At 41.2% G+C, this 20,929-nt stretch overlaps 1 protein-coding gene and 1 pseudogene across 13 annotated transcripts in view; one reads left to right on the top strand and one right to left on the bottom strand.

Moving 5' to 3' along the window:
- The window catches only part of LOC147455443 (uncharacterized), a 143,970-nt gene that overhangs the window by 106,818 nt on the left and 16,223 nt on the right, over positions 1 to 20,929 (top strand). Inside the window, exon 3 of one of the 13 annotated variants that reach the window (XR_015188368.1) lies at positions 17,103 to 18,372. The exons of 10 other annotated variants lie outside the window; for them this stretch is intronic. The gene's annotated coding sequence lies outside the window, so the exon portion shown is untranslated. Of the gene's footprint in view, positions 1 to 13,216; positions 13,392 to 17,102; positions 18,373 to 19,862; positions 19,993 to 20,929 lie in introns of those variants that run through there. 2 more of the 13 variants (XM_086514221.1, XM_086514220.1) reach the window with 2 other exon arrangements.
- On the bottom strand, positions 19,150 to 19,938 carry LOC147455444 (sodium/hydrogen exchanger 1-like; annotated as a pseudogene).

Raw genomic sequence — 20,929 nt, 5'->3', positions numbered from 1 at the left:
ATAAGAACTTTTTTGAAGCTATTTGAACACTTTTCCATGTCTATGTCACTTTGTGCAACTCCAATCCATGTTGGATAAATTGATTTTGAAGGTCAAACAAGCACAAAGTCTCCCTATTTTACATCCACCGTCGGGTCAAATGCATCCTTCGGCCGTCTTGATGCATGGCCGCAATAATGGTCATCCAAGTCTTCTATTCCCATAAATTCATCCTCCTTGTTTTCTTCAGCACATATTGTTTCACCTAGTGTTCTTGGCCGAAAGTCCACAAACTTGGTTACATGATGAATGTCTGGCGTTTGCGAAGCATGGACCATGTCTTTTCAATAATCAACTATTGGCACTATAAACGTTTTGTACCCAGAGTCTACTGTACCTTGTTTATTTGAGTACCACTTTTCCCAATAATTTATGTAGTCTTTAATCCCCCCTACTACCTTGTGGTGCTCTTTTACATAATCAAACATTGGTACACACTTTGGAAGGCTAGGCTTCCCATCATTCCCTTTTTTCCACAGTTCAATGCCACCTTCTCTTGGAAACCAATCCATTGAATTTGGATGCATCTTGTATTGCATGACAGGTAACTCACCCTTCATATAGAACCTAAATTGAAAGGGTTTGAGTGTCCCACAAGAGCTTTCTTTGAATCACACGTGGTCCTCAATATAGATTTTAAAATCTAGCACATGTGTTAAAAGTAATGGAGTAGGCTTTGTGCTCTCACATGATTGGAAACTTTCCATGAGATGCGGGAATATAAAAGCAATGCTTGTCCTTAGCTTCTCTAAAAACTTACTAAACATTGCATCAATGTCTTTGTGTGTATGGACCACCATCAAAAAACCCAATTGGATCATCTTGAATGTCCCTCATACAACTAGCAATGACAAAAATGCAAATAGATAGCGATTTTTTTTTTTTGACCCACAATTATCCAATTGCGATAGTAAGTTATCAGGAAAATTTTTGAAGCCATAGAAATCACCATGCCCTACATCTTCATTTTACATCTTGATCCTTGTGTGATCCCTTGACAATGATCTAGTGCTTTCCTGGAATCTAGAGATTAAAGCACCAAAGAAGAAGACCTTGGCATTCCATATAGCTCAAGGTCACCCTTTTTATGACTATCCAATATCTCTAGTTTTCTTAAGCATAGAGATAGAGAGCCAATTGTGAATTTTGGGTCATGTGGCCACAAATCAACTGCAAAGTGACTATATCGTCCATACCCATGTCCATGTGTAATCATGCCAGTCAAAGAGATTGGAAGTTGAGGAGACCTATCTATTTGCTTTGACTTTGACCTTAGCCTTGGAATTGCAATCTTTGCTTGGTCCATCTTGTCATGTTGATGCACAAGTTTGTTTGCGGTTCCAGTTGAGATGCCAAGCACCAACCATAGTAAAAATTTCTACAACTTTGTTGTTGTAGCATGTGAACTCGACGCTTCCTTAAAAGTGCATTATGCATGTGTAGACACTTTGTTGATGCCATTTTTTCCTTTATTTTCTGAGTAAATAGCGCATTTGGAGAACATGCTTGTTGTTGCAAGACTAGCATGCTTGAACTCTGTGTTCCATGTCCGATTAAAGAATATATTGACACTTTCTTAATTCCAACTTGTTTCAAGGTCTAATTCACTTTTGTCCATATGTCTATTTGTTTGTAGATGTCAAGGATGACTAATTGTGTTTCACATGTTCCATCATGCATTGTGCGGTTTTTATGTGGCATTTCCTCTACATTCTTTTTTGGCACCCAGGTTTGATCATTTTCTTCATAGTAGCCTTGGGCTTCCAATAGTTTTTTAGGAATCCAACGCAACGTTCCTTTACATTTCTTGGGGCGAGTGGGACGTCTCTTACCAGGCTCCTGTCTTTTAGCACTAGCTATGGTCGCTAAAGAATCTTTAGGGACCCACTTGTATGTTTCTTTGCTATATTAGGATGGGTCTTGTGTGTCTCAAGCTTTATTTCAACTACAGCAGTTGAAGGTCTAGAGAGTTGGGCTATGGGGACATATGCTTCAACCTCTTGGACATGCAATATTTTGGGTTTTATTTTCTTAAGAGGCAATATCTTAGGGACTATGGCTTGAGTGGTAGGAATAAGATTCTGCGTTGTGACACCTCAGTCCTCCAATCAATAGTGCATTTGGTGTCTATCATCCACGTGCGTCCTAGGTTTATATTACCCTCCATAGTTCCAGCAGGCATGACCAAAAAGTCTTGAGCTACAACCCCATTGTCATAATTGACAGAAGTGTGTCAGATTCCAAAAACCGCAATTTTTTTCTTGTTGATGCCCTTGACTTGGATAATACTCTCAGATAGAGGTGGCTTCCCTAACTCACACCAAACTCCATATGATAGCAGATTATACTCAGTACCCGTGTCCAATAAGGTGTTATATAGCACTTTTTCATAGACGCTATTTAGCTTAGTAGGATATCTTAGAGGCGTGTCAGAGTCCAACCAATTCTCTTCGGTTTCAACGTGGAATGTATGTGTAACTCCAAAGTTAGCCTCTCATTGGCATCTAAGACGTTGCTGTCTTTCTCGAGCCTCAACTCTTACTTGGATCCTTTTAAGCTTCTTTGGCTACTTTCTTTTGATTTATTCTAGTACGCATATTTTCTCGATATCGTCGTCTCTTGTATGACCTTCTTTTCTTGCTCAGGCTGCGATGTTGGGTTATGTTTGAATCAGACCCGCTTGATATGTCTTTGCTTGTACCCTCTTCACTCTCGGATAAATCACCATAGGTTGTTGTACTAGGCCTTGAGTGTTTAGTTTCTTGACTTGATTCATTGGTCATTTCCTCTAGCCCTGAATCAATCTCTCCCTGAGATTCCGTTTCTGAGGTGTGTTGGTCAGAATCCCTTGAGGTATCATCAGTTTCACTTTTAGGTAGGTTTGTTTCTCTTTTATCGTTAAAGGTTATATGCGCTACACCTAACATGTTTACTAGTACAATTTTTGGGATCTCCTCTCCCTCATTTAGATCGTTTTTTAGCTCCATGTTCGGAGCGAGTTGCTCTACTAAAGGTTTCCTTGAAGCGGCTAAGCACGCTCGGCTCGGACCGTGGGCCTATGGCATGCATGTCTTGGCTTGAGCTATCAAGATTAAGCATTGGGTAACCCTCCATGATGTCCTAGTCAGAGGAAGAGTCACTGGATGCAATATGTGGGTCCTGAGTGGTACTACCTTGGGTCCCCACCGAGGGCCCGGAACCTAAGGTAGGTGGGTATTGAGAACTCGCGTAAGTCGAAATGCTCGCTAGTTGCTCGGCCTCTAGCACACGACCAGAGCGCAGATGCATGTGCCTTTGGCGCCCTACAAGCATCGGCGAATACCCTCGAAGGTTAGTTGCTTGATTTTTAAAGGTGTTTTGCACCCCGTTTTCACTCCTTTTTTAATGTTTTTTAATGATCAATTTTTGGATTAGAGCGTGTGATAGCTCAAAACGAGCATATCGCTCAAGAGATCGTGGTGTGCTTTAGAACACAGTGTTCGGTTACCCGAAGCTCTGTTGATCCTCAAAAAGGTCAATTTTTACTTATGCGTAAGGCTAAAATAAGTAATTTTAAAGGGTGACTGAGGCCTAAGCCTGAGCGTGGGATTGGGCTTGGACCTGGGGAATATTCTCGATCCCGATTCTACCTTCAAAAAATGTTTAAAATATTTCTTCTATTTTTTTGATTTTTTTTGAAATTTTTGGGATAAGATCGCCGCGGCCGCGCCACAATCGCGAGCACACACACACCTAACCTATCTACTTGCAAGTAATAGAGCTATTGCTACACACTAACGCAGTACTACATCAACTAATTAACTAACAGATCTACTTACTGTACCTTACAGAGCTAATATTATAGATCTACTACCTTAATTCTAACACCTTATGAACAGAAAACACAGAACATTGCAACACCTTATTAACAAAAACAATACACTGCAGCAAAAACAAACTCCTTCTCAACACACACACCTTCCTTCTCTACCTTTCCTACATCTAAAATTATACCACAAAGCAGCATAGTGTGCTATTCGAGCTTAGTGCAAGGCATTTCCTTGGCAGCGGTGCCAAAAATGTGTGCGTCTGTCACACGTTTCAATGCAAGGAACTTGCCGTACACTGTGTGCAAGACACAAATGGCTGCAAGCACACAACCAGACTAATCTAGTTAGCTTAAGAGAGCAAGGGTGTGTCACTCATCATCGCCCTATGCTCGCCTTTGTGGAGGATTCCTTGCCGCAAAGAAGAGGGAGCTACAGCTATGCCGCGCTCAACCGCCTTGCCATCGTCGTGCCTTCGTAATGCTCGATCACTCTCTCTCTCTCTCTCACACATACATACATACACACACACACACACACACACACACACACAAGGAGACGAAGAAGGAGATGAAGATGGAGCAAGAGCACTCTTCAATTGCACAAATGAGAGAATAGGGTATTTTAGGTTTAGATTGAATTTTATATGGGCTTGCTCGTTCACATTTGGGTGCCCATGCTTAGCCAACTAACCCTTGAATGTTCCAGTTAGAGTGCACCTCTCATCGGCGATCACTCTTACCCTTTCCTATTGGACCAACAAGCTCGGTCCCTAACTCAAAACAATGTAATGTCCATGGATGTTTACTGAGCCGATACCCATTTTCCAAGGTCAGTACCAAGCGATAGGTGGCGTTGGGAAGTCCCCAAGCCTCATATTCGCCCGATGTTGACCTCAATGTCGTATGTCATGTCTTTGACACCAAGGTCAACACCAAGCGATAGGGGGCTTCGGGAAATCCCCAAGCCTCCTATTCGCGTAGTATTAACTGCCTCTTGTATTGACTTTAACCCCAAGGTCAACACCAAGAAATAGGTGGCGTTGGGCAATCCCCAAGCCTCCTATTCGCCTAGTGCTGACTCCACTGGCTGACTTGTCGGTTAACACACACACACACATGTGTGTGTGTGTGTATGTGTGTGTTTGTATAAAGGTGAAAATGCACATAATATACGGCCTTTTAGATACGTTATATATATGTATGTATGTATGTATGAATTTCTATCTGTCTATATTTATTTATTTATAATCATATTGTATGGGTTAGATTGCGTGGGCTACCATCGTACTTCCTAGCGGGTCACCTTCCGCCCAACGCTGTCTCTTTAAATGTCTACATCAACATGAACTAGTGTGGGCTTTTGTCTTGCAAAAATTTTGGCACATAAAAATTCTTGTTTGTGTTGCACGCCCAAAGCCTTCTATTTTTTAAGCAGGAAAATTGCTTGGGATGTCAAATCAATGCATTTACTGCACTTGATGATTATTAGGTCAGTGAGGATAGATCCAATTTTTTACCATGAGAAAGGTAGGAGAGCATCGTACACGCGACCTAGCCCTATGTATAGCGGTGGACTCAAGTTTCAACAATCTTATATCTAGTAATAGGACAACCAATGTATAAAGAGAGGTGTGTGTGTGTGTGTGTGTGTGTGAGAGAGAGAGAGAGAGAGAGAGAGAGAGAGACATTAATGAGGACTAGACATTTCTTGGGAATTGATGGCTTTGAAATCCATCTTGAGATGGGGGAAGTATGGGTCTTTTCACTTTTAATGAAACATGAAACATTTTTTTGCAAATCAAATTAAAAACTCCTCTCTCTCTCTCTCTCTCTCTCTCTCTCTCTCTCTCTCTCTCTCTATATATATATATATATATATATATATATATATATATATATATATATATATATATATATATATATATATATATATATATATATATATATATATACAATGGCCAGTTAGGATATTAAAAGAAAATCGTCCTTGAAAAAACTTGACACATCAAGCAAAGACATATTCTTTCAAACTATTTTTGATAAATACGTTGAAAGACCAGAAAGCCTCCACCATCTATGCTTGACTGAATATGCATCAACAATTAAGCAAGATGGAAAAACATACAAAACACTACGTAAGGGTAAGATCATACGATTCATGTAATATAATGTTCTCGAAGACTGCTACAAGGAACAATTCTTGCTAAACCTCCCTTGGACTACAAATGAAAACCAACATCTAAAAGAATCCTCTTCATGGAGGAACACATATGATGAATATTCACAGATCATAAAATCAAATGAAAAAAATCTCAATAAAGATAGCACCCCAATAGAAAAACAAGCAAAAAAATATGTTCTCTCTCCAACACAACTAACATAACAAAGAATGACCCATGAAAATCACATCAAATAGATATTCTCGGGGACGGTTATGGAGTGAGCTCAATGGAGCGAGCTTTAGCGCAAGCTTTTTTGTTTTCCATCCCACCACCACTACCTCCCATTGCCGCCCCTTAGCAAACATCACCACCACCATCCTAGCCTGCCACTGGTGGTTAGTGGTGCTAACTTACTCCCACCATGTGTTGCCCCTACTCCTACCACCGTCGCCCATTGCCGCCCCTCCCTCCAGTGGAGTAGCCAAGGACCTCCTCTCTCTCACATACACTATCTCTCTATCTTCTTCACTCTCCCTCTCTATATATCTTTCACTATCTATCTTACTCTCTCCCTCAGACTCACTCTTTCTCTCTCTCTCTCTCTCTCTCTCTCTCTCTCTCTCTCTCTCTCTCAATAGTTTCCTACGACATTAAAATTGTCTTCTCTCTCTCTCTCTCTCTCTCTCTCTCTCTCTCTAAAAACACCAAGGCATTATAATTTCTCTAGTGCCTTCGAGTTTTTTAAAATTAAACCCCCTTGCCCCTCCCATCTCATGATCCTTCCAACCCGTTTCCTCTCTCTCTCTCTCTCTCTCTCTCTCTCTCTCTCTCTCTCTCTGGCCCCCACCTCTTTCTCTCCGCCTGCCTCTCCCTCTTCTGGCTTTGGTCCTTTCCCTCCTTTCTCTCTCTCTCTCTCTCTCTCTTTCTCTCTCTCTCTCTAAAAACAAGTGAAAGGTCCACGATGGCTTTCAAAAACAATAAGAAAGTGATAAAAGTGCTAGGTTGAATTAAACTGGTATCAGTATTTGGGAAAGGATTGCCTCATCTTAGTCTTGAGCTGATTGAAAATCGAGACTAGCTAGCTGTAACCATGGTAAATGGAAGAAAAACCGATGAAATATGTGAGAAACTCGTCCAAAATTTTTGAAAATCTCAACATTTTTGCTAGTATTTCCAGTTTTCTTCTTTGTGAGGAGGAAACTCGACCAGCAGCAGCCGCTTAATAAAAGAGACTTTCTCGAAGAGAACGCTGACCGGAATCAAGCTATATAATGCAAGAAATGTAAAGCCATGTGAAGTTTTGAAATGAAAGGTGAAATAAAAAGAACTAATTAATATATGTGTGTGTGTGTGTAGAATTTATTAGAATTATGCAAGGTGAAGCTTCACTTTAGCATTTCAAAACCATAGAATGCAACAAAAAAACATATATGTGTTTGTGTGTGTGTGTGTGAGAAATTTACTAAAATTATGCAAGGTGAAGGATTTCACTTTAGCATTCTAAAACAATAGAATGCAAGAGAAGTAAAGACATGTTAGAATGTGAAATAAAAGGTAAGTTTCCATCATGCACTGAAAAATTCTGAGAGGGAGAGAGAACAGAGTTTTTCTTTTGGTCTGCAAAAGACTATAGTGAGGTGGGTGGATTTTGGGTGCAAATTGTGGACCGTGGATGTAAGTCGATCGGATGGAGGGCACGTATACAAAAGTTTGTAAAAAAATCATTTCATTTAAGAGCATGGACACCATTTCATTAAAAAATTTATTTTATCTTTGTTTATTTGGATTGCTTTAGAAAACCTTAAAGAACAAAGCATTAGTAGTACATTCATAGAATTTGATCCTATGATGTGAAATAATGTAATAATTTGATTTATAAAAAATTATTTTCATTTAAGACCTCCTAAAAGGACATGATGTGAAATATTGTAATATTTTGATTTATAAAAGAATTTTTTCATTTAAGACCTCTTAAAAGGACATTTCATGAAAATATTTTTTTATTTTTTATTCTTATTGAACCTACTTTTTCTTAAGAATTTGTTTAATTATTATCTACGCTTATTAGATCTACTTTTTAGTTTGTAATGGAGTTTCTTTATTTTGTTGTTTTTTTTTTATTTTTTTAAATTTTGATTTTTATTTTACTTTTTTATTGTATTTTATCTTAAAATGTCAATGTGATCTTTTCACCTTGTTTAAGTAGATCCATCGTAACAGACAAGTCATCTCTACTACTTCTTTATAGAGTTTGGAAAAAATAAATGTCATCTTAAGGATGATTCAATTTTTTTTCATGGTGAAGGCCATTAAAAAAACTCCCCTTTTCTTTCAACATTAACTTTAACCTCACTATTTGTTGACCATTTCACCTCTATGGAGATGTGTGTGCATTTCTGTGTGGGGGGGGGGGGGGGGGGGGGGGGGTTGGGGACAAAGGGAAAGTGCATTTCCCATATCCATAATCCATTGTCGAAGGCAATGGTGGGGGCCATACCAATCGATAGGCCAGTTTGAAACCACTAGTTTCTAACGCTCGTATCACATTGGGACATGCAAACAACGTTTATTCTCTTCCCAACCAATCAACGGATGTGCGGACGGAGTCACCTGTCACACTGGGATGCTGTCCATGTTTCCCCAACTTAGTTGGCCATCTAGCTTAGCGACACACTTTTTCCAAAACTGTATCGGCCTCCCATGCCTGCCCAACTTCAACCCCAACACTAATCCTGCCGTTTGATTGGACACGTAGCAACTTTTCTAATTTCTCGCACGCGCTCAGTGTGACAGCATTTTGTGTTAGCTACTGTAATCCAAACTCTTCTCATGCAAGGGCGTGCTGATCATGGTCATCCAACTCGTGATGGACACGTGGCCCAGTGTGATAGGGGCCTAATTATGTGTATATATAGACAATACAATTCTATATACAATTGCACAACTGATTGAGACATACTTTCGATATATCTTCCCCCTCTTCCTTACCTTCAGCAGGCCATCGTGACTCCTCACCTTGTTTTAAAGAAGGCAAGAGTAAAAGTGCAAAGCTTCTTTTGGGAGTTTTTTTTTTGGTTTAAGTCCCCCTTTCACTCCCTCTCTTTTCCTCTTTTTAAAAAAAAAAAAAGACCCCACTCTCCTCGCTCTCACCTCGCCCCGCCCCCCTTCTCCCTCTCTCTCTCCTCTCCTTCCTTCTCTCTCTCTCTCTCTCTCTCTCTCTCTCTCTCTCTCACACACACACACACACACACACACACACACACACATAACAATTCTTGAGTTCAACTCTCGTCGGATAGATCTTTGAGGTCTCTTGGGATAGTTTCCCACGATGTTAAAAATTCTCTTCTTCTTCTTCTCTCTCTCTCTCTCTGCCCACCCTCGTCCTTCTCTCTCTCTCCGATCCCCCTCCTTCCCTTCCTCTTTTTGTTTGCCTCCCCTCCCGCCCCCATCTCTCTCTCTCTCTCTCTCTCTCTCTCTCTCTCTCTCTCTCTCTCTCTCTCTCTCTCTCTCTCGCTATCTCACAAAAAAACGAGAGGCACAAGCGATACTACATGGTGGCGAGGGTGGACACACACACACACACACACACTGGCCCTCTCCCCCTCTCGCTATCTTACAACAAAATGAGAGGCACAAGCAATACTGCATGGTGGCAAGGGTGGACACACACACAAAGGGGGGAGAGAGAGAGAGAGAGAGAGAGAGAGAGAGAGAGAGAGAGAGAGAGAGAGAGAGGAATAGGTGTTATAGAGTGACAAGGAAAGAGAGAGGAAGAAGGGAGTGGGAGAAGAAGAGAGGGAGGATGTTGGAGGAGGAGGAGCAAGGGAAGAGGAGGAAGCACATGGGTGGCGAGAGGAGGAAGGGGAGGTAGGGAGGGCAGCCCTCCAAAAAAAAAAAAGCTCGCTCCGTTGAGCTCGATCGAAAACCTAACTCCTCTCTTTGTAGGCGTACGCGAGGGCTGAGGGAGGGAGGGAGGGAGGAGGGGATACACATGAGCTGGGAAGTTTGGTGCTGACGTGGTAAGAGGAGGGGCGAAAGAGAATATTGGAGAGGTATCCGACTTAGGAATCGGGTTTCTTTTTTAGTGAGCTAATTATATATAAGTGTAAATTACCAAAATACCCATCTAATTTGTGAAAATTCCCAAAATACCCTTCAAATTTCCAAAATTTCCTAACACCCCCAATATTTTGTCATAAATTCTTAAAATGTCCTTCAAATTTTTCGGAATACCCCGGTTGTGAAATATTTTTTTCCCGAGAAAAAGATCCTTCTATTAGTTAATGAAACTGCCCATAGGGCTACAACCACCTCTTCAAGAGAGGGCTACAACAACCATGATGGGGAGACTCCGAATGAAAAAACAGCATATGTACAATGAGGCTAAATCAAGAGATGGGAGGAGGGAAAAGCCACACAGGTGGTCGGTAGTGCCATCGGTAGTGCCCCGGTTGTGAAATTAAATTTCTCCAAAGATTAATTTTTTTATAGCTTTTCATAATAAGACTCATTGTCTATCAATACAAGATAAATCTAGAATTTGAGTTGATTATGTAGGATTTGGAGATGAATTGGACGTAATTACCTTTTTTGCGAGGTAATTAGTGACAAATTACATGCTAAGCTCACAAAAACTGATCTCAATTGTCAAAAAGGAATAAAGATTAGAATATCTTGAACAATCCAACCAAAATAGATACAAGGGTATTTTGGGACTTTTGAAATTTGAGGTGTATTTTGAGAATTTCCACAAATTAGAGGAGTATTTTGATGATTTCCCTATATATGAAATATCATATGTGAGCCAAATCTTTTTTTTCTTGACATGCTTTAGCTAGAATCTTTGCAGATGCTAACTTAGCTTTGAGCGCAGAAAAAAAAGGAAGGTTGGAAAGTGGAGAGAGAGAGAGAGAAATTTTTTGGCCTGTGAAAGGTCTTAGTATCCATATAGGTGAAGGTCATCCAATTTTGGTTGTTTGATATGCATCCCTCTAGTAAGCTTAAAAGTCTTTCTCTCTTGTCTTTTCACGTGTTATTTCCCAAAGTTGCATTCATTTGTTTAGAAATTGACATGCTGAAAATGAAAAAAGCTTAGAGCGAGCTAGCCGTGCCCCCCCCCCCCCCCCGCCCCCCCTTCCTCCCGTGGTGGAGGCATTGATGAGATCAGTTTCCTTTATGCACGGTCTATGGGATCTCCCCAGGGACAGATACGCTCGGCTTGCCCCGGAGTCATCTTGACAACTAGCTCTACAAGGCGATACATCATGTTGGTATGGACAGATGACAGCATGGTTTCAGTCGCATGGTCTCAACATGGATAGATTACCTCCACTTCAATACTGCCTGGATGCACCCTCATTGTCTCTCACACGGACAGAGATCACCAAACTCATACGTCAGGATCTAATTCAACTAAATACCAGGAGCACATGGATACAGCTGACACAGGAGTTAGATATAATTTTTTTTTTTTGGGGGGGGGGGGGGGGGGGCGGGTGGGTCCAACTTCGATTTAGATAAGCTCTCAGGACATGTACATTGATTGGGTTAAAGTTCCTACCTTTACTAATGCTGCGATTGTCTCTCAAAGCATTTATTACTTACTACTTAGTTATTTATATTGTGTGCCTTATATAGTTTCAAAAAGCTTTAGATAAGCTCTCAGTACATGTAGGGTAAAGGGGCCAATAAGGGGACAGGTACCAGAACAAAGCTGCACCTCCCCCCAATTTAGAGCCAAAAAATTGGAATATGCTTGGTGTCCTTCTTTGATTTGCTGAAAAGCTGATTATTACTGGGTATTGCCTGTCTCTAACACGTGAGAAGCTTCATTTTGCATTGGAAAATGCGCTACGCTATGTACTATTATGCAATCGTAGGCAGATTGGGCTCAGATTTTTGCTATGAAACCCTCTCTTTAGCGCGCATCTTTTGCACCTCCTCCGACTCAAATCTGATAACGGGGGAGGGAGCTATGGCCAACGCCTCTTAGCTGATCCACCACTGGCCCCTTTACCCTACATTGAATGGGTTAAAGTTCCTACCCTTTACTAATGATGTGATTGTCTCTCAAAGCACTTACTACTTACTACTTAGTTATTTTTATTGTGTGGCTTACATGCACTTATCACAAAGCTATACATACCTTTATCTTTCCTTTATCTACCTTTCTACAAATGAATTATATTGACACAGAGACAGACAGACAGACAAAAAGAAAATCACAAAAGAAGGCTTCATGCAGAATCTACTAACATAATATGGCGGAAGGGGGAGCCCTTTACACGTGTCGCAATCTGTGACCTTAAGGCTAAAGTCCAAAACAAAAACAAGCCCCTTTGCACGTGATAAAGAGGGAGAGAGCTTCGGTGGCTGGCCGTACTAGTCTCCCATAACATACATGAAGCAACCTCATTTGATCTCACAACAAAAAACAGAATCGCCAAAAAGAAAGGCAAAATGATCAGTTATGTACATTCTCAAACAAGTTTATATGTTTCATACTAGTCGCTTTGTTCTCCTGTTTGAGCCTTTGCTGGCCTTCTCTCCATTATATTTTACACGAACTGATGTGGCCTTAATGAGTGTTACAACTCTGAAGCACTTGTTAAGGTGGCAATGATTCAATAAAAAGCATGTAGGAGAGAACTCGTCTCACTGGTTTACTCAGCATTCAGTGCATAGGTCTGACATGCTCATTAAGACCCATTATTATGTTGTCGCTGGATTGCTCAACATTCAAAATGCGAAGGCTTGACATGTTCGCAAAGACCCATTCACGTTATATCAAAATACGGTGGAGTGAAGCAGAGGGTCCTATCTGTATGCAAAAAGCATCAAGAGCTCACTACCCTACTCTCAAGTTATTGACCTTCACCTAAACCACAAGAAGTTTTGGACAAATTCTCACAATAATTCCCACGTTGTGACTTACCTCAACATCATGAGCTTCTGTGAGGGAGGCACCCCATACCTAGCTAGGTATGCGGTGGCTCTCGAGCAGAAGCTCATGATGTTATGCATTGTATGAAAAACACTAGAGAAGACTTCATTTTCCTACATGAGAAATTTTCTAAATCTTCTTGTGAACTCAACTTGCTACTGAAACATGATTCAATTTCATGCTTCAAATCTTTTTGGTGCTGCAAAACCTTTAAGCACCCATCCAAGCGGCGAAAGAAAACATACAAACACAAGGCACGTAACACATACATGCACACAAAAACAACAACAGAGACAGGGGCGAGGGGGCGGGGGGCGGCTACAACACCGCCCCTCCTGCGAGACAAAACTGTTGTGCTTGCATTCCATATGTGGATTCACCCCGTGAGCGCATCCATAGGGGAAGGATGAAATTGCAAATGAAACCCAATTACATGGTAACATAAACCATCTCCTCAAGGCAGTCTCCATTTTCGCTAGCAAGTTAATGATCTGTAAACATACTGTGTAGATCAATCACACACCAAAAACATTGCAAGACTTTAAACTGTCTTCCAGCTCTGTTGTTCACAGCAGCTCACTGCGAAAAACAAAATCGCAAAACCCAAATAACAAAAGCCGCAAAGAAAAAAATTTAAACAGCAAAAGCAACAAACAACCATGGAATGATACGTCATGCGCACACACAAAACAGCAGTCTTACCTGTTTTCACATTTTATGTTTATTGTTTCCTTTATCTTCTTAAGTAAGCCTGATAATATCTTTCATATGATAATTTAGCAGTGGCCTTTCAGAGTGTTAAAACAACTCAAAACATTTGGCAGGATTCAGGAATGGCAATCATTCAGTAAAAAGCGTGAAAGAGAGACTCCATCGTGGTTCCAAATTCAATGCATGAGTCTGACATGTCCATAAAGACCGTTAAGACGCCATATTCAGTGTAACACTCAACACCCGACCATAAGTCTGATACCCTTCACGGTCTATTCACCTTCATCAACAGTATGTAAAGCAGCTTCGTCCTTCCAGAGACACATACTCTTAGCATAGCAGCGATACCACGATTCAATTTCATAATATGAATGTTTTTCGTGCTGCAAAAACTGTGTGCAACGCATATGCAAGGAAAGAGATGTTAGCAGGAAAAAAAGGGCCTGCAACAAAGAGACACCATACACATACATATCAAAACAAACGCAAAAGTCAGGCCAGGAGGACGAGCACGCGCGCGCGCGCACACACACACACACAGAGAGAGAGAGAGAGAGAGAGAGAGAGAGAGAGAGAGAGAGAGAGAGAGAGAGAAATGAAATGTTATAAGGCCAAAATGACCTATGAGACCAAAAAATTACAATTGGTGAATCTGATACCATGTCTGAGTACGGAAATTACAAAGTTACAAAGAACTAACACTAAAAGACTAAGGAGAAAGGAAATAGGGGGGGGGGGGGGGGGGGGGGTTCAAATGAAATCTCTCATCGGTCGCTGTGAATCTCATCGACCTCCTCCATGGTCAACACTCTGGTTGGGCATTTGGTCAGCACTATGGTTGGGCGTCTTGCATGTCGAGAGCTAGAGTGATCTGTATCTTTTGTTGCAGCCTTCGTCGGTAGTGGGAGACCCCCCGAGGTCGTGGACGTTTGGATCTGCCAAGCTCCGTGGCTGGATCAAGCTGTGTACCTCTAGTATGAGTAGGCTCTGAGATCTGCTGTAATGATTGCTCCGTTGGCTCTCCTCTGGCTGGTGTAAAGAAATCTGTGATTCGTCTCTGAGACTGTCTTTCCTCTAATGTCCTCAGCAAGCTCTCCCTAAGTCTGCGCAGCTCTAGCAAGAACAATCCGAGACACCTCTGTTGTAATGATTGCTCCGTTGGCTCTCCTCTGGCTGGTGTAAAGAAATCTGTGATTCGTCTCTGAGACTGTCTTTCCTCTAATGTCCTCAGCAAGCTCTCCCTAAGTCTGCGCAGCTCTAGCAAGAACAATCCGAGACACCTCTGATCCTTGTATCTCATGACTCTAGAAAACGGTCCGAACCCTTCTCTGAAGGGCAGTGGAAGCGGCCGCGTATCTCATAGTATGGCGGGCAGTGACATGTGTAGTGCAGCTCTGTCTCTGGCTCTAAGTTACATAGGTGACATATCTTAGCTCCTGCCGGCACACCTCAAAATCGGCCAGTCTCGATTTGGAGCTGATGTGAGGATGTGCGTATCTGTCCAATAGCGCATCTTATCCCATGAGATAAGTGTGTGTCCATGTATGCAGGCCTAGTCACAAAGCCGTCCTCCGTGAGTTGGAGAAGATGCTCTTTGTAGAAGGCCATCTTCTTGCCTAACTCCTGCCAGCTGTATCCATGTGCTCCCGGTATTTAGCTGAATCAGATCCTGATGTATGAGTCTGGTGATCTCTGTCCGTGTGAGAGACAGGGAGGGTGCATCCAGGGAATATTGAAGCGGAGGTAATCTATCCATGTTGAGACCATGCGACTGAAACCATGCTGTCATCTGTCCATACCAACATGATTTGATATAATTTGACACTTCAGTCAGTCTTGCTGCTAGTAGTGTGTAGTAGTTTCATGTGGCTGCTAGTAGTGTGTGGAAGGAAGTCTTTTTTAGAACTCAAATTAGCTAGATTGATTGACACAGGATCGTGGCATGTTTCATGTTTTAGGGTTGCAATCATTTTTTACTTGATTTCGACTTCTTTATAATCTCTGTGTGGCTAAATTGGAGCAAGTAGAATTCCTGGATGCATCACGCAAGTTTATGTCTACTTTTTGTTTTGTCAGAATTTGACAAGAAAATTTTGTTGCAGGATATAACTGCTATCTATTTGGGAGCTTGGTGTTACTCAGCTTTTTTATGAATTCCAAGTAATGCAAAAGAAAAAGAGACGTCCCCAAAGAGTTGGTCTAACGGTAAGGCTTTGGCCTCTCAACCTACGGGTTGTGGGTTCAAATCCCCTATTGGGTCACACTCTAGAGGGACACCTTGTGCTCACCTAGTGTTCACGTTGCTAGGGCTCTTGCCCTTGGACACTCGAGTGCATCCTCCTCCTGGGGTGGGTCACCCGAGGAGGAGGTTCCTAGCTGGTTGCTACGAGTTCTCTCCGTCGTTCCCAGCATGTGGTGCATCAATTAGGTGGCCATGGTGATGCCTACGCGTGGCTCTTGCCCGATGGTACGCGGCCCTTGCCCGACCATGTAACATGGCTAATATTTGGAAGGGATAAGCACCTCCCCCTGTGGGCCCTCTGGTGTGTCGAAAAAAAGAAAAAAAAAAAGGAAAAAAAAGAAAAAGAGACCGTGAGCAAGACAAACTAGATGAGGGCTAGCTTCACATTTAAAATCTTGATTCTTGGGTGTTGGTGGTTTTAACATGATAATTTCTTAGATCATCTGTTGTGTGCTTGCCTGGAAGGTTGCAAGAGATGGATGTTTGTTGGATCTTTCTTTTCAGACCTGTTGAAGGATCTTCTGTATGGATCTTGAAGGAGTTTCAAGCTTTATTAGACCCTTTGACTGATTTTGTTGTTTCCATTGCTCATTTTGTGATTTGGACCACTTTCTACAGTCGGAATAGAGATGTCTGATTTATACTTGCTGCTAGAGATTCGCAAGTTGTGGGTTACACTCTTGGGAGAGAGCACAGCTGTGCATCAAGGGCCTAGTCTAAAGAGACAGATTTTTGACCTCCCCATGCATACATGAAGGAGACTTCGAGGGAGACCTCTCCTCTCTTCACAATTTGATCGCTTTTCTAGAAATTAACCAGCAGCAACTTGCTTTTTCGGAAATTAGTAGCACTTCCTCAAAGCTACTAAGAACCCATCTTCATTCAAATGCTCTCTATTCGGAATTTACTCAAGACTATGGAATATTCCCCGCTTAGGGCTCCCCTCACCGGCAATGTGACACACTTGGAATATCCTTTACTTAGTGTCTCATATCATGAGTATAACTTTGTTCTTCCATATCATAAATCAATGTATGTACACAACTAGCATATAAATAGTTGTTTACATATATACATACGTACACATACATACATGAGTGTGGGCTTTCCTTTATGTCATTAAGCAACAGTCAACCTCAATAAGGAGATGGATGTGTGTTCTCATACATATTTGCCGATTGAAAATGTGAACAGGCATTCAACTGATCGAGAGATTGCAATTATGGTTCTTATGCCCTACCTTTCATACATGTTGGCTCATGAGGTACATTATTTGTGTCAGCTTCTTAAATCTGATCAATGATATATGTCCATATATTGCATTAACACAGTCATTGTGCAGTTGTTAAAGCTGAGTGGTATCCTTACTGTTTTCTTCTGTGGCATTGTTATGTCACATTACACTGGCATAACGTGACACAAAGTTTCAGGATAACAACGAGGTAAGTTTACAGAACTCTTCAAAGTGAGCAGTTTAGCGGTGCAGCTAATTAGGTTATGAAACTGACATTATTATCGTTTTGAAATGCAGGCACATGTTTGCAACTCTTTCCTTCATCACAAAAACATTTATATTTTTGTATGTTGGAATGGATGCCTTGGATAAAGAGAAATGGAAAAAGACCAATGTGGGGTGAGTGACTCTTACACACAGTTTTCTCCTTATGTGTATTATGCTTGTTCTACTGTGGTTGCCATTCACTCAACATGACAAGGACAATGGAAAAAAAAAAGTTGTCTACTGTAAAGCTAGGCCTTGAAAATTCTTCTAATATCTCTTTAGACTTGTGTCATCATGCAGTCCTGCCACTTCTCTCGAGCTCTCAGCTACGTTGCTTATGTCTGTCATCATTGGAAGAGCTGCCTTTCTGTTCTCTTTATCTACTTTCTCGAATATTATGCGGCGAACCTCGGGCAAAACTCTGTAGTAGCCGTGTCTTGATGAACCTGGAGAGCAATCACTCGCATGTCTGTTATTTGCATGTCTGTCGTGTGAATTCGAGTTGTTTTGTCGTGGCAAATCCACTTGCATTCCGCCAAACATTGGCCGCATGTAAGCATCATCAAATTTTCGCCAAAAGTAGTGTACTGTTGAGGTTGGAGCCCTAAGGAGCATTTGTAAGCTGCTGGGTCTTGTGGAGAAGACATTTTCGTCAGATGAACCATCTCCTAAGAGGCGTCTGTCAATATCATCGTATTCAAACAAGCTTTTAGCATCTGGAGAGACGCTGCCAGACCTCATATGATGAGGTAGCAACCACTCAACAAGAGGCCTTGTTAGCATTCCAAAGACCTGAGACAATGCAAAAATATATATCAGTGGGTTGTGCATGAATATGGACGCAAATACATATGCATGCAGGGAATTTTTGTATTATTAAGACAACATTTACCCCTCATACTATGTCTCACATGTCTTTGTAGTATGATCGAAACCTCTCTGAAGGTCCATCTCATGTGAAACATTTGCTATCTAATAAATGTAACCACAGATCTATGGAAACAAGGTGAAAAGTCACAATGGCCAACATACGAGGATGAGAGAGTATGTGTGACCCCCTACTTAATGCCCCTCTTTATAATCTCACAAGAAATAATAGACATGCGAGTGATTATAAAGAGGGGCATTAAGTAGGGGGTCACACACACTCTCTCATCCTCATATGTTGGCCATTGTGACTTTTCACCTTGTTTCCATAGATCTGTGGTTACATTTATTAGATAGCAAATGTTTCACATGAGATGGACCTTCAGAGAGGTTTCGATCATACTACAAAGACATGTGAGACATAGCATAAGGGGTAAATGTTGTCTTAATAATAAAAAAATTCGGTGCATGCATGTGTACTTGTGTGCGTATTCATGCACAACCCACTGATATATATTTTTGCATTGTCTCAGGTCTTTGAAATGCTAACAAGGCCTCTTGTTGAGTGGTTGCTACCTCATCATATGAGGTCTGACAGCGTCTCTCCAGATGCTAAAAGCTTGTTTGAATATGATGATATTGACAGACGCCTCTTAGGACATCTGACGAAAACGTCTTCTCCACAAGACCCAGCAGCTTACAAACCTCAACAATGCACTACTTTTGGCAAAAATTTGATGATGCTTACATGCGGCCAATGTTTGGCGGAATGCAAGTGGATTTGCCATGACAAAACAACTCGAATTCACAACACAGACATGCAAATAATAGACATGTGAGTGATTCCTCTCCAGATTCATCAAGACACGGCTACTACAGAGTTTTGCCCGAGGTTCGCCGCATACTATTCGAGAAAGTAGATAAAGGGAACACAAAGGTAGCTCTCCCAATGATGACAGACATAAGCAACGTAGCTGAGAGCTCGAGAGAAGTGGCAGGACTGCATGATGACACAAGTCTCAAGAGATATTTAAAGAATTTGCAAGGCCTAGCTTTACCGTAGACAACTTTTTTTTGTTCCATTGTCCTTGTCATGTTGAGTGATTGGCAACCACAGTAGAACAAGCATAATACACATAAGGAGAAAACTGTGTGTAAGAGTCACTCACCCCACATTGGTCTTTTTCCATTTCTCTTTATCCAATGCATCCATTCCAACATACAAAAATATAAATGTTTCTGTGATGAAGGAAAGAGTTGCAAACATGTGCTGCATTTCAAAACAATAATTAATACTACTGTCAGTTTTATAACCTAATTAGCTGCACCGCTAAACTGCTCACTTTGAAGAGTTTTGTAAACTTACCTCGTTGTTATCTTGGAACTTTGTGTCACGTTATGCAAAGTGTAGTGTGACATAACAATGCCACAGAAGAAAACAGTAAGGATACCACTCAACTTTAACAACTGCACAATGACTGTGTTAATGCAATATATGGACATATATCATTGATCAGATTTAAGAAGCTGACACAAATAATGTACCTCATGAGCCAACATGTATGAAAGGTAGGGCATAAGAACCATAATTGCAATCTCCCGATCAATTGAATGCCTGTTCACATTTTCAATTGGCAAATATGTATGAGAACACGCATCCATCTCCTTATTGAGGTTGACTGTTGCTTAATGACATAAAGGAAAGCCCACACTCATGTATGTATGTGTACGTATGTATGTATGTAAACAACTATTTATATGCTAGTTATGTACATACATTGATGTATGAAATGGAAGAACAAAGTTATACTCATGATATGAGACTAAGTAAAGGATATTCCAAGTGCGTCACATTGCCGGTGAGAGGAGCCCTAAGCGGGGAATATTCCATAGTCTTGAGTAAATTCCAAATAGAGAGCATTTGAATGAAAATGGGTTCTTAGTAGCTTTGAGGAAATGCTACTGATTTTTGAAAAAGCAAGTTGCTGTTGGTTACTTTCTAGAAAAGCGATCAAATTGTAAAGAGGGGAGAGGTCTCCCTTGGAGTATCCTTCATGTATGCCTGGGGAGGTCAAAAATCTGTTTCTTTAGACTAGGCCCTTGATGCACAGCTGTGCTCTCTCCCAAGAGTGTAACCCACAACTTGCGAATCTCTAGCAGCAAGTATAAAGCAGACATCTCTGTTCTGACTGTAGAAAGTAGTCCAAATCACAAAATGAGCAATGGAACTGCTGGGAAGTGGCGTGACTGATTCTATTGTTTTAAGGGCCAATCAATTTTTTTAAGCGTCTTCATGCCTGCCTGCAGAGATGGAGACACCATCTCAGAAACATATGAAGGTTTTTGAGCTGGGAAGTTGGCAAGTAGAATTCCTGGGAAACAAACAAACAAGCGAGTATGCATGAGCCAAGTTGATGTTTACTTTCTTTTTTGTCAGAATTAGACAACTTTGGAGCTTGGTGCTGCTCAGCTTTGCTCGACTTCCAAGCAATTTGGGCTCCACCAGAAAAAGACACTGAGCAAGACAAACCAAAGAAGGGCTAGCTGCAGATTTAATATCTTGGGTGTTGGTTTCATTATGTGAAGATCCATGGTTAGCAAGGATGCATTTTCTGAATAGTTTGTCTATGGACAATGTTGTCCTGATTATTTA

The sequence above is a fragment of the Adiantum capillus-veneris genome, chromosome 6 (genome assembly GCF_014529385.1).
Source record: "Adiantum capillus-veneris isolate H3 chromosome 6, ASM1452938v2, whole genome shotgun sequence".
Classification (NCBI taxonomy): Eukaryota; Viridiplantae; Streptophyta; class Polypodiopsida; order Polypodiales; family Pteridaceae; genus Adiantum; species Adiantum capillus-veneris.
This window is presented reverse-complemented; position numbering and strand designations above follow the sequence as displayed.